Genomic DNA, 14,341 nt, shown 5'->3' on the forward strand with positions numbered 1-14,341 from the left:
CTTCTTTTGCTGCATTCGATACATTTCAGTATGTTGAGTTTTTGTCTTCATTCATCTCAAAATATTTTCTGAATTTCTTTGATCCATTAGTTACTTGGCAATGTTTTGTTTAATTTCCAAATTTTCTTCCATTATTTATTTCTAATTTCATCTTATTATTGTCAGATAACATATCTGATATTTTGTTTCAATTTTTAAAAAACGTATTGAGATTTGTTCTAACATGTTCTATCCTGGGGAATGTTCCATGTGTACTTGAGAAGAATGCATATTCTGCTCTTGTTGGATAGAGTATTCCATAGAGGTCTATTAGGCATAGTCGGTTTTTATCATGTTTTTCAAGTCTTCTATCTCCTTGCTGATCTTCTGTCTAGTTGTTCTATCTTTTGTTAAAATGCAATATTAAAGTCTCCATCTATGATTGTTGAATTATTTCTTTCTCTTTTTAATTCTGTCAGTTTTTGCTTCATGTATTTTGGTGCTCCGTTAGATGCATATGTATTTATCTTCTTTCTAATTTTTTTGAGACGGAGTCTGGCTCTGTTGCCCAGGCTGGAGTGCAGTGGCCGGATCTCAGCTCACTGCAAGCTCTGCCTGCTGGGTTCACACCATTCTCCTGCCTCAGCCTCCCGAGTAGCTGAGACTATAGGCACCCGCCACCTCGCCTGGCTAGTTTTTTGTATTTTTTTTAGTAGAGACGGGGTTTCAACGTGTTAGCCAGGATGGTCTCGATCTCCTGACCTCGTGATCTGCCCATCTCGGCCTCCCAAAGTGCTGGGATTACAGGCTTGAGCCACCGCACCCGGCCGTATTTATCTTCTTGATGAACTTACCCTTTTGTCATTATATAATGTCCTTGTCACTAGTAACAATTTTTGTCTCAAAATCTATTTTGTTTGATATTAGTATAGTTACTTCACCTTTGTTTTGGTTGCTGTTTGCAAAGCATATCTTTTTCCATTTCTTTATTTTCAACCCATTTGTGTCTTTGAATCTAAAACATTTCTTATACTTAATTATAGTTGGATCACGCATTTTATCCATTCTGTCAATCTCTGTGTTTTACTTTTAATTTAATATAATTACCAACGAAAAAGAACTTCTTCCACTTTGCCGTCTGTTTCTATAGGTCGTGTGTGTGTGTGTTTCCTATTCTTCCATCACTGCCTTCCTTTGTGTTAAGTAGATATCTGTTAGTGTACCATTTTAATTGCCCTATTGTTTCTTTTACTATGTGTTTATAAAAATTATTTCTTTTAAGTTGCTCTGTCTGATATTATTCCAGAGATGTCTTAAATTTTGACATGGTCAAATGCATCTATTTCCCTTTACAATTCAGTTTTTGTAATTTTCTAAACAAATGCTTTCCCATCTAGGATGATGTTTTTCTATTAGATTCTGCTCACAGAAGGAACTACCAGTTAGCAAACCTAGATGGGCTTCACATGGACCAACCCCCACCCCTGCACCTTACTGCTTTCTGTAATTTTTCCTTTCCCTGACTCTACTGAGTCCTTGCTTAGCCCCCTCCCTCATTCTCCCTTTAAAATGCCCAGTTATCTGTTTACAAATAGAAGTTGAGTTCGACTCTTGTTGGAGTCTGTTCTTTATTGCAATAGTTATTACTGATTAAGATCTGTCCTTATCACTTTAACTAGTGTCCAGTTTAGTTTTTCTTTGAGAATATCACTGCCCAGATCCTAAACTGAGCCAAGGGTGGCACACATGCAGGATAGATTAGAAATGCATGTCAAAAGCTTTGAAAAAATAATTAACATTGGAACTACAGCCAACAAAAAAATGGGCTGTATCTCATTGGATTGACTGCCTGCTAAAACAAAAAAACCAACAAGGAAAAAGGTTATAAGATGACCCAGTATCTTACAGCATAGTATTCAAAATGTTCAGAATACAATACAAAATTACTCAACCTACTAAGAATAAGAAAAACATAAACAACTACCAATGGAGAGGGCAATCAAAAGATGTCAACCCCAAGACAACCCACATGTTAAAATTATCACACAGACTCCACAGCAGTTATTACAGATATATTTCAAGAAGAAAGACTGAATAATATTGAAACAAATGGAAATATAGAGCTCTTGGCAAAGAAATAGAAGCATTTTATAAAAATACAATTTTAGAACTGAAAAATTCAGTAATTAAATAAAAAAGTCACTAGAGTGGCTCAATAGCATAATGGAGATGACAAATGAAAGAGTGAACTTGAAGATAGAGCAACAGAAATTCTTAAATCTGAAGAACACAGAGAAAGACAAACAGAAGCAAAAGAAACATAGCCTTGGAGACTTATGGTACAATACACAAAGATGTAATATTTATGTCATTGGAGTACCATAAAACAGTGGAATAATATTTTTAAAGTGTCAAGTAAAAACAACTGTCAACCCAGAATTTTATATCTGTTGAAAACATTCATCAAGAAGGAAAAATAAAGACATTCTTAGTGAAGGAAAAATCACAAGGATTCATCTCCAGTAGACCTGCTTTAAAAGAAATACTAAAGTAAGTTACTCAGGCAGAAGGGAAATGATGACAAAGGGAAACCTGAAACGTTAAAATTAAGGAAGAGCATCCAAAATGGGAAATATCTTGGCAAATATAATAAACTATTTTCATCTTAAATTCTTTACATATGTATGACTGCTGAAATACAAAATTATAACATTGTTAGTTAGGGCTGAGACAGCCAGGTGGGAAGGGCTCCCTGGTAGAACCTCCAACCAACCTGCACACTGGGAGGAGTGGGCACTGAGGCGGAGCCCACAGCAAGGAGGAGCCTAGCTCTTCCTCTCCCTGTGTGGAACCCGAGATTCAAACTGTGAGGCGGGAAGCCCACCAGCAGGGACTCTGGCTTTGTGGAGGGCCCCTGTTTCCCTTTTGTCCCTTTTCACCCAATAAAACCCTGCCGTACTCACCCTTCAAATCATCAGCAAGCCTAAATTTTTGTGGCTCTGTGATAAGGACCCCATTTTTAGCTGAACTAAGGAAAAGTCCTGCAACATTTTTGGCATGCAGCATGGGGGCTTGAGAAGTGGTGAGTGAAATGGGGACTCAATCCTCTCGCTGTCATTTCTACACCTTTTCATCCATGGACTTTTGAGCTTACGGGAAACCATGCCTCCACCCCTGTTGCTCCCAGGGGTTGGTAAGATTGACCTTGGTCTCCATGACCTTTTCCTCCCTTTTTCAGGACAGACCGGCAAGCAGCAGCTCCCATCCATCCTTCCCTCCCTGCCGGGGCTGGAACATATGGCCCAAGGTGCCCCAGGCAGCTGGCTGGCATATTCTGCTACGTGCCCATGGAGTCTCTCCATCCGTGGACCAGGGAGGCCAGCTCTGACCCACAACAATTAAGCTTGTCTCCCTGGTGGACTTGCGTAAGAATAAGAGGTTCTTCTCCAGACATTTTAAAACATTTTTTCTTTCCTTTTCTCCACCCCATCAGCAGTTAACTTTTAAGCAAGGTTTTTTTTTTTTTCTCCCCTTTTAGAAGACATTTTACTAGGCCAGCCCCTGAAACTAACAGTTTATATTCTCTGTAAAGCTTTAATTGTGAAAAAGGATTTGTGAGGCTGGTCTTAAGCTGTAGCCAGTCTGGTGTGCTTTGCATGTCTGTATGGCTCATAGCAAACTTCCCTGCAAGCTTCCATCTTGTTTTACATACCGGGGACATGGCTTGCAACTCTGGGGGCAAGGCTTTGTTTAGCAATCCTGCCTTAAGGAATACGTTCCTTTCTGGCCCTGTTTCTTAAAGGGCCCCACCCAGCTACTGGGTTTTCTCCTGCCTGTCGTGTGTGTGTGTGTGTGTGTGTGTGTGTGTGTGTGTGTGTGTGATGTCTGTAAAAGAGCTCTAATTAATTTGGCCTAAAGAAAAACAAACGCTTGGATCCAATTTTTTTTAAAGGGAAGATAAAATATGTAGTACCTTTCAGTTCATGTGACTTTAATCTTTGAGAAATAGAAACAGCCTTAAAGATTATTGGTAAAATGCAGGTGTCATTAAAATGTAAATAGGTGAACTAGATTATGCAGGTCAGATGCAAGGCTTACTAAATATTTTAAGGTTATAAACTGCTTTTTGGGTTTTGAAAACTATTTGACTTGCTGGCTTCACAACTGGTAAGGCCTGGGGACATATGGAACTAACTACACCCTTAATTAAGAAGGCAAACCTTGTCTGCACCTAGCACACAATTAAAACAATTAAAACAACGTACCAGGTTTTACATTAAAGGTAAAAATTGGCGGGGCACGGTGGCTCAAGCCTGTAATCCCAGCACTTTGGGAGGCCGAAGCAGGCGGATTACCCGAGGTCAGGAGATCGAGACCATCCTGGCTAACACGGTGAAACCCCGTCTCTACTAAAAAATACAAAAAACTAGCCGGGCGATGTGGCGGGCGCCTGTAGTCTCAGCTACTCGGGAGGCTGAGGCAGGAGAATGGCGTAAACCCGGGAGGCAGAGCTTGCAGTGAGGTGAGATCCGGCCACTGCACTCCAGCCTGGGCCGCAGAGCGAGACTCCGTCTCAAAAAAAAAAAAAAAAAAAAAAAGGTAAAATTGCTAGGAGTTACCATTTTAACGTGTAATTGAGACTACTGGAAATAGATTTACATGCAAGGTGTGTAAGAACAATAAAATGTGTTTTTCAGCAGAAGGTTATAATAAGGCTTGGAAATGTAAATTTTTGCCTAGGGTTAAAGAATTGTTTTAAATTAGATAAGATAAAGCTGAAAGTTCAAACAAGTGGTGGAAGGATTGTGGAAATTAATTTTGCAAAGGAGTTCTCTGTGTGAACATACTGACTAAGTTCAAAAGAGTATTATATGGTTTTTCTGTAAGTGGAGCATTGAACTGAAAGCACAACAAGGTATTCTTAAGGCACTAATCTGCTCTTTGGCAAAATTTGTAAAGGGTTGTAGAAGGTTTTTGCTTCTTTAAAATTTTGGAGTCATCATTTTGACAAAATAAATAGTTTATGGTAATCTGGAATTCTATTTCAAAATATCAAGTTTTTATTTATTTATTTATTTTGACGGAGTCTCGCTCTGTTGCCAGGCTGGAGTGCAGTGGCACAATCTTTGCTCACTGCAACCTCCACCTACTGGGTTCAAGTGATTCTCCTGCCTCAGCCTCCTGAATAGCTGGGACTACAGGCGCGCGCCACCACTCCCAGCTAATTTTTGTGTTTTTAGTAGAGACAGGGTTTCACCATGTTGGCCAGGATGGTTTTGATCTCTTGACCTCGTGATCTACCCACCTCGACCTCCCAAAGTGCTGAGATTACAGCTGTGAGCCACCGGGCCTGGCCAATATCAAGTGTTTCAAACTGTGAACATTTTTTTTGACAACTTTTAATGCATTATATTTATTATATTTATTTACTAAAACTTTGAACATATTTAATAGCCTTCCCAAAATCAAACTTCAGTTTCAAAATTGTCTTTCCTGATGCCTGGCTTTTTGGATGGTTCAGAGAGCCCCTGAAACATCCAGAAAAGAGGTAAACGAATTATTTGACATGTATAGGTATATGGAATTGCCAAAATGATGTTCAGTCTTCTTTAGGTTATATTTTGGTGAATGCTAGTATATGTTCCAACATTATATGGGATTTCTAAAATTCTTGTGTCTGAGTATATGCCATCAATCATAATTAAGGTTGTTAAATTATTGTAAACCACAGAGAAAACCAAACTTCTTTGTCAATTGTGTTTCTAACTGTAACTACCCAGGACATTTTGTTATTCACAGACAGTTGTTGTCTTGTTTTAATCCTTTTCAAAAGATGGTTTATAATAAGCTATAGGACTCTGACAGGTGCTCTCAAATACAGATTTCTGATAACCTTGGAGATTGTGACATAGGGATAAAGAAAAAGTACAGGACTTAGGAAGAGCTGAAATATTCACAAATATCATGCAAAACAAGAATTGACTAAATGGACCGAACTCAGAAAGCTGAAGCAATCTTTTTGACATTTGATTGGAAAATTGCTGATCCTTGTTTTGTTTCTCAGAGCCAAGGAAACGTATTTTGAACTATTTACAGCCTTTAATAATTAAGCAAGGTATATTCCTATAATCAAAATTTGGAGCATGTTTGTTTCTCTCTGTCTGGTTCCCCTAGAATTTGGAAACTGTGAGTATTCTTAACTTATGGTAATATAGTTGTTTGCATCAGTGCAATAAGAAACCATTTCTCTTTTGCAATAGGACACAATTGGAAAAAATGGTTACTTTACCAAGGATTTGACAGGGAAGGTATGCTTCCCTTTAAGGAGCCAAGCTTGATTTGCAGAGTCAATAGAAGCCCAGTGGGGAGACCAGCTTCATACCCTCATCTACGCAGTCCCTGTACAGGGTTCCTGACCTGTGGTCAGTAAAGAATGTCACTTTCTGGCTGGGCTCAGTTGCTCACACCTGTAATCCCAGCACTTTGGGAGGTTGAGGCTGTGGATTATGAGGTCAAGAGATCGATACTATCCTAGCCAACAGGGTGAAACCCCATCTCTACTAAAAATACAAAAATTAGCTAGGCATGGTGGCACGCACCTGTAATCCCAGCTACTCTGGAGGCTGAGGCAGGAGAAGCACTTGAACCTGGGAGGTGAAGGTTGCAGTGAGGTGAGATTGCGCCACTCTACTCCAGCCTGGTGACAGAGCAGGACTCCATCTCAAAAAAAAAAAAAAAAAAGAAAAAAAAATGTCACTTTCTAACAGGTCCCAGAGCTCTAAGCTTATCTTGGGACCTTAAGAGGAGAGGATCAGCCAACTTGCAGGTATTTGAGGATACAAACCCATGGCTGGTGGCTGGGCTTGGCTTTAAAAGGTTTTATCTGAGATTCCTTGTGAAACAGACCTCTATCAAAGCCAATCCAAAAGGCCTATGTAGAAATAGTTATTCTCGCTGCACTTTATGCAAATAATAAGGCTACATATAAAACTAAAGTCTATTTTGCAAACCACTCAGTCCTATGATCACTTGTTTCTTAACAAAAATGAGAACTGGAGAAGGAGAAATTATGTTCCAAAACTTATCATACATTTGTCATTAAATTATAAACTTACTAAATGTTTTTAAGTTTTCACTCACATTGTAGACTAATCCTGTTTTTTCCTGTGAACCAACCAGCAATCTCCAGCTGCAGTTCGGAAAGAAGAAGGGGATGGGTAATGTAAAAATCTGGATCAATATTCTAGTTTTGAGCAATTATCCTGCAAATCCTGCCAGGTGATTGGAATAAATAAGATGCCCATCACTCAGGTTTCCTTTTTGGGAAAGTAAGACCAAGGGAGCTAACCAAAGCCAAGCTCCATGCACCCAAATTCTAGAAAACATAACTTTAGTCTCCAGTTATCTGGGCATGTCACAAGACATCCTTTTATCTCCCTTGTTGGAGAAGGACTCAGTTCCACAGTTGCACCTTAGCATTTGGCTTGTGATAAGGAGTCTATGCAACACTCCTGAGATACATTTTTGTCCCAAACTCAATCCCAAGCTTCCGGTCAAAGCCCTAGGTAAAAACAACTGGATCTGAGGAATCCAGAGGCAGATGATAATGGAAAACAAGTTAAAAGGCACAGCGGAGATAAGCATGGCTGATTCCTGCCTATTAAGCCAAGCTTTCAGTTTCGTGAATGGCCTGGTGCCTCTTCCATGATGGATACTCCCTGGCAGGTGTTAACATGTCTTTCAAAGATCTTTACACTTTGCTCACATTCCCATAGGCTCATTCACAGGCCTCTACTACAGAGCTCATTGTCCTAATCTTCCAATCTTTTACCTTCTAGGTCCCTGACTGAGGAACCAAACCATTTACCACTGTCAATGAATCTGAATATATTTTAACTTCAGTTCCCCACAAACTGATGATAAAGTCCACTGCCCTAAGTTCTCTTCTTTAGGAGGACTTCTCCTCACTTCCATCTTTTAAGACCAGCCTTGAGTGAGACCATACTACAGTGTCAGGCCAGTTTTGCCTTGTACCCACATATTGAGTCAACCTATCTAGGAACCAACATCAATATTTTCCTCTCCCAATATCTGATCATAAGAGAATCCCCATGCACACGCAGGTGTAAGCTAAGGGAGGAGCACTGATAGAATGGTGGTAGATGACACGGAGCTCTGGGCTACCTGCTAACGCAGCTTTCTTGTTTCCCCCAGCTCTGTTCATGTTCAGTCAGGAACATCCCACTTCTGTCTTATGATGGATTGATGCTGGACTCACTCACCCTGTGGATATGACAAAAACTAGATTATGGTGGACATTTCTGGTTACATGATCACTTGGAGTTCCATGGTTGGGCACATCATCTCTATCATAGCCCAGTGTCACACAGGGAGCTATTTGACAAAAGGTGTATAATTTATTGTAGGTGGCATAGAATTGCTCCAGAATCCTAGGAACCTGTGCTATGATTCAAGCAATAAAGTTTGCTATTAACTTTACATGGCATCTTTTCCCACCACCATTAGAAGTATATTCTAAGACCTACCAGTTCATACGACCCAAGTGGCAGAGCTACTTACACCATGACCCAGACCTGCTGCAAAACATTTCCTGCTGAGTCTGATTCAAAACTGACAGCCATTTATGCCACCTGGAATATAGTCAGGTCAGAACTGTATTCCCAGAAGTGAAACATACTGCTCCTAGAAGCCAGAGTCATACTAGATGTTCTGTTTTGTTCTTCATGATGGGAGGTGTGAAATATAATAATCTGTCCTTTATTTTGGAAGGAATGCCCCAGTATGTCTCCAACTACTTGCTTTTTTATTAAGGTAGTGAAAGTCTCAATGCTCATAGAGTTTGTCTGTCTTCTCTGGAGTGCACATGACCAAGTCCTGCAATGTAGTCACCACTTCCTGCTCATCTAGTATGCTTGGCACAATGTCAACAATATAGTAGATCAGTGTGATGTTCTGTGGAATATTATATTACAGTATATTATAATAGTGGGCAGAAGAATTAACATTGCTCTAGGGCAAGATAGTAAAAGGTATACGGTTGGCTGTTACAAATAAAATTGAACTTTCTGATAGGGCTGGGAAGGAATGCACTTGCCAGATCAATGGCTGAATAACATATGTACTGAGGCAATGTTAAACTGCTCTAGACAATATACATCATCTGGTATATTAGGAATAATTAGGGCTACTAGTTTATTGAATCTGGTCCACTGTCATCCTACAGGATCTACCTAGTTTTGGCTGGGGCCAGTTTGGTGAAATAACATTTAATGGGGACCACCACTTCATCGCAGTAATCTCAGTCATTCCTCCTGGAATGTAATTTTAGTTTTGATTTACTTTCTTAGCCAGGAAAGTGGAGAGTTTCAGAGGCTTCCACTTGGCCTTTCTCACTAAGATACCTTTTACCTCTTATGTCATGGAACCAAAGCGGGTGTTGTGTCTACTAACAAGTATGTTCATCCCAAATGTATATTGGGATCTTAGGAACTAGCCACTGGGTGGGTTCATGGACTCAGTGGTTTCTCATGAGCTCTCCATTTATTACCTGGTTTCCATATGACCCTACTCTAACATGGGGGCCCTTGATGATGCCTTGGATCCCCAGGTATCAACGTCAACTCAGACTCAGTGCCCTTTCTCCTTTTGCTAGTATATGGTCACATAATATATGCAGAAAAACTGGGTAAATCATTACCATGCACACTTGTTACTGTGTTGCAGAGTCCTTCCTTCTGAGGTCCCAGGCTCTCCTTTGATCAATAAGCATAATGTTTAAAATGTTTAAACTGGTTCAGATACAGAAACCAGGTAAATGCTTGTGACTCTATTGAGATGGTGAACTTCAGCCTCCTGACAATCTGTCTTTGATTTCTTCTGGTTGTGTATGTTGCGCATATTCTTGTTGGCTGCCTATCTGCTTTGCACCTAGATTTAGCACATCCATCTCCAGATCTCTCTGTGGGTCAAGACCTGTGACTGCTACCTCACCTTTGACATTCTTCACATTAATTGTACCCTTCTGGTTTATGATAGATGTATGCTCCTGCCTTTATCAATTTAGGATCCTATTATCTGCATTGCTTTCACTGACCCCAGTTGTATAGAAGCATCTCTTACCAGTAGCCCTTGCCTACCAAGGAGATACAACATTGAGCTTTTCTCTCCTTTTTATTTCTTCCAGAGTTCCTGACGATAGGGAAACACATTGTTGTGGGGTTTTTTTGTTTGTTTTGTTTTTTGTTTAGACAGAGTCTCTCTCTGTTGCCCAGGCTGGAGTGCAGTAGTGTGATCTTGGCTCACTGCAACCTCTGCCTCCTGGGTTCAGTTGATTCTTGTGTCTCAGTGCCCTGAGTAGCTGAGATTATAGGTGAGTGCCACCGTGCTTGGCTAATTTTTGTATTTTTAGTAGAGATGGAGTTTCACCATGTTATCCAGGCTGGCCTCAAAATCTTGGCCTCAAGTGATCTGCCTGCCTCAGGCTCCTAAAGTGCTGGGTTTGTGGGCGTGAGCCACTGTGCCTAGCCCAGAGTAAGCTTTTTAAAATTGATGCTGGTGCTTTTCTCACTAGCACATTTTTTTATTGATTCAGAAAACAAAATGTCCTTTGGGTTTTCCACAGGATATAGTCAACTGGTGGGTTTTCTGGCTTTATATATTTACTGTAGCATGCCCACTGCTTCTTTAAGCCTTTTTTTTTTTTTGAGAGGGAGTCTCACTTTGTTGCCCAGGCTGGCGTGCAGTGGTGATCTCGGCTCACTGCAAGCTCCGCCTCCTGGGTTCATGCCATTCTCCTGCCTCAGCCTCCCGAGTAGCTGGGACTACAGGCACCCGCCACCATGCCTGGCTAATTTTTTTGTATTTTAGTAGAGACGGGGTTTCACCATGTTAGCCAGGATGGTCTCGATCTCCTGACCTCGTGATCTGCCCACCTCGGCCTCCCAAAGTGCTGGGATTACAGGCGTGAGCCACTACACCCAGCCATAAGCAGATAAGGACTTTAAAGCAGCCATTATAAGTGTGCTCAGGGACTTCAGATGGGGAATCCCACTGGTGCCTGTAATCCTAACACTTCAGGAGGCTGAGATGGGAGGATCACTTGAGCCCAGGAGTTTGAGACTAGCCTGGGTGAGACCCCCATCTCTACAAAACTTTTTAAAAATTAGCTGGGCATGATGGCAAGCACTCGTGGTCTCAGTTACTTGGGAGGCTGAGGTGGGAGGATTGCTTGAGCCCAGGAGGTCGAGGATGCAGTGAGCTGTGATCATGCCGCTGCACTCCAGCCTGGGTGACAGAGCAAGATCCTGTCTCAATTAAAAAAAAAAAGAAAGAAAGAAAGAAAAGAAAAGAAAAAAGAAAAAAGAAAAAGAATGTCCACAAACCCCAAATAAGAGAAATACAAAGAAATCTACATTCAGGCACATAATTTTAAAACTGCCAAAATCAGAGAAAAGAGAAAATCTTAAAACAGCTAGAAAAAGAACACATTACATATAGGGACACCACAATACGAAGTTGGCTGACTTTTAATGAGAAACAATGGAACCAGAAGACAATTGAACAGCAACTCTAAAATGTTGGGGACTGGGAGGAGCCCTTATGACCCAGAATTCCATATCCGGTGTAACTGTCTTTCAAAAATGAAAGCAAAATAAAGACAAAGACAGAGATAATTCATTGCTAGTTGATCTGTCTTACAAGAAATCTAAAGCAAGTCCTTCAGCCTGAAAGGAAATGACACCAGAAGATGATTCAAATCTGCAGAAAGAAATGAAGTACATTGTAACTAGTAAATATTTCAGTAACTATAAAATGCTGATAAAATATGTATTTTTCTTTTCTCCTTTTCATTTATTGAGATGACATAAGACTGTATAAAGAAATAATTAAAACACTATTTGGGGTTTATAACATATATAAGGGTAGTATATATGACAATAGTAGCACAAAAATTGGGAGAGAAAGTGAAACTATATTGGAGCAAATTCACTATATCTAACCAGAATTAAATTAATGTGGACATTAACTAATTGGAATAAGTTAAAATGAACATTGCAACACCTTGAGCAATCACTAAGAAAACAATTTAAAAATAGTTTAAAAATTAACAGAAATTTAAATGGCATGCTAATATTATTTTACACAACAAAAGATGGTTAAAGAAGAAAGAAACAAAATGGGCATAAGACTTATATTTGAGGCCGGGCGCGGTGGCTCAAGCCTGTAATCCCAGCACTTTGGGAGGCCGAGACGGGCGGATCACGAGGTCAGGAGATCGAGACCATCCTGGCTAACACGGTGAAACCCCGTCTCTACTAAAATACAAAAAACTAGCCGGGCGAGGTGGCGGCGCCTGTAGTCCCAGCTACTCGGGAGGCTGAGGCAGGAGAATGGCGTGAACCCGGGAGGCGGAGCTTGCAGTGAGCTGAGGTCTGGCCACTGCACTCCAGCCTGGGCGGCAGAGCAAGACTCCGTCTCAAAAAAAAAAAAAAAAAAAAAAAAAAAAAGACATATTTGAAACAAATAATAAAATGACAGGTGTAAATATAATCACATCAATAGTTACATTTAATACTAATGGTCTAAAATGATACTGTCAGACTAAATCAAAAGGTAAGATCCAACTATATTCTCTTTGCCTTTAAAAACCTGATTGAAACAAAGCCCAAATGGAGCTCATATCCAAGGTTACCTGCATCTGAGTCTTCCAGGCAGCTGTCTTAACTTTGGCTCAAGTAAACTCTTTAAATTATATTTTGTGCCTCAGCCTCTTCCTTTTAGGTCAACACTTTTTACAGCTGAAGAGTAGTCTGTGATACGCATATACCACAGGTTGTCTAACCATTCACCCATTTAGGTTGGTCTACTTTTTTGGCTATTCTAAAGATATAGAAAAAAAAAAACTTAGTTTATCCTATCATACATCCAACTATACTCAGCACAGTACTTCACCTCTGGTCACCAAGAAGTGTGTGGGGATTTCTCCCCATGAAGCAATTCTCTGACAGATTCTTCAATGGACAACAGCTTGATGTCCCCTACCTCAATTCAGTTCTGACAATATCTATGTAGAGATAGCATCAGATCCCATAGCTTGGGGGGGCTCAGTCCCACAAGACTGCCTCACACTTCAGATGCTAATCACAAGCACAAGTTGTTGCCCTAGAGGACAGAAGGCAACAACAAAAAAAATCAGAGACCAGGGTGGTTGAAATGAATGCTGTTGCTGTAGTCACTGATGAATGATGACAAGGGCTAGGGCAATGCTACCCAGAGTGTGGTCTGTGGACCAGAACCAGCATATGAGCTGTTCGTTACCAATGAGATCAGCACAGAGATTGAGGATAAGCATGGAGAAACTATTAAAGCAAATTGAAATCCAATATTATGTGTTCTAATAAATAAAAATAAGGCTTTTGTTCTCTATGACTTTTCCATATATTTTCTCATAATTCATTTTAATGTTTTACATATGAACTGGTCTGTGATGAATTGGACATTTTTAAGAAGTGATCCTTCTCCACGGACAGTTTGGGAGACAATGATCTAAGATGGGTGACTGAGATCGGAAGGAAGTCAAAATCACTGGAGGTGAAAAACAGGGGGTTTGGGAGCATCACAGTCCATGCCAAAGTCCCTGGTTATGGTGCCACACACAGGGAGGTGGTGATGGCAGTGGGAGCCTTGTGTTCAGGGTCCTGGGGAAGCAGGTGCTGAGGAGGCAGGAGGGAGACAGAGCTCAAATGCCTTAAGACTGTGGTATCAGCTGCTTCCAAAAGGGGCATTCCTGTCCATCAACCTCCAAGTTAGCATGAGGCTCACAAACCTTGTACCCAGTTGTCACTAAGGACAGCCTCCTGTGCTTTCCCTGGACAACACTGCTCCAAGGAGTGTTCCAAGGGCCTGATGGCCTGACTTCTGTCAGGGACTTGGCAAATAGAAACCCAACCTGTGCAAGCCCCAGTTGGCTTCTGATGGTTGAATGAAAGAGCATGGCCTCAGACACAACTGTCTTCCAAGAGGGTGCCCAGATTCTTCAGGAAGGTGAAGCCCATACCCTTCTGATTCCAAGCTCAGGACACAGGAATGATGCCAGGGCTGTGGAGTGGGACATCTGGCTCTGAACATGAGGACAGCCTTGGGGTGCAATTTCTAATTTGCATGTAAAGGCAGCAGCATATGGCCACCATCAGTCCTCACAGGAGCCATAGGCCCTGCTGGGGCCGGGAGACGGGAAAGAGGAAATATTGCACTGAAGTCTTTCCTCAGGTAGAGAAGGAGAGAAAGAGTGGGACATGAATCCCAGGGGTCCCTGTGGCAAGGGGAATCACTGAGACTCACA

Source organism: Rhinopithecus bieti, unplaced genomic scaffold (assembly GCF_001698545.2).
Source record: "Rhinopithecus bieti isolate Rb0 unplaced genomic scaffold, ASM169854v2 scaffold_43, whole genome shotgun sequence".
In the NCBI taxonomy this organism is placed as follows: domain Eukaryota; kingdom Metazoa; phylum Chordata; class Mammalia; order Primates; family Cercopithecidae; genus Rhinopithecus; species Rhinopithecus bieti.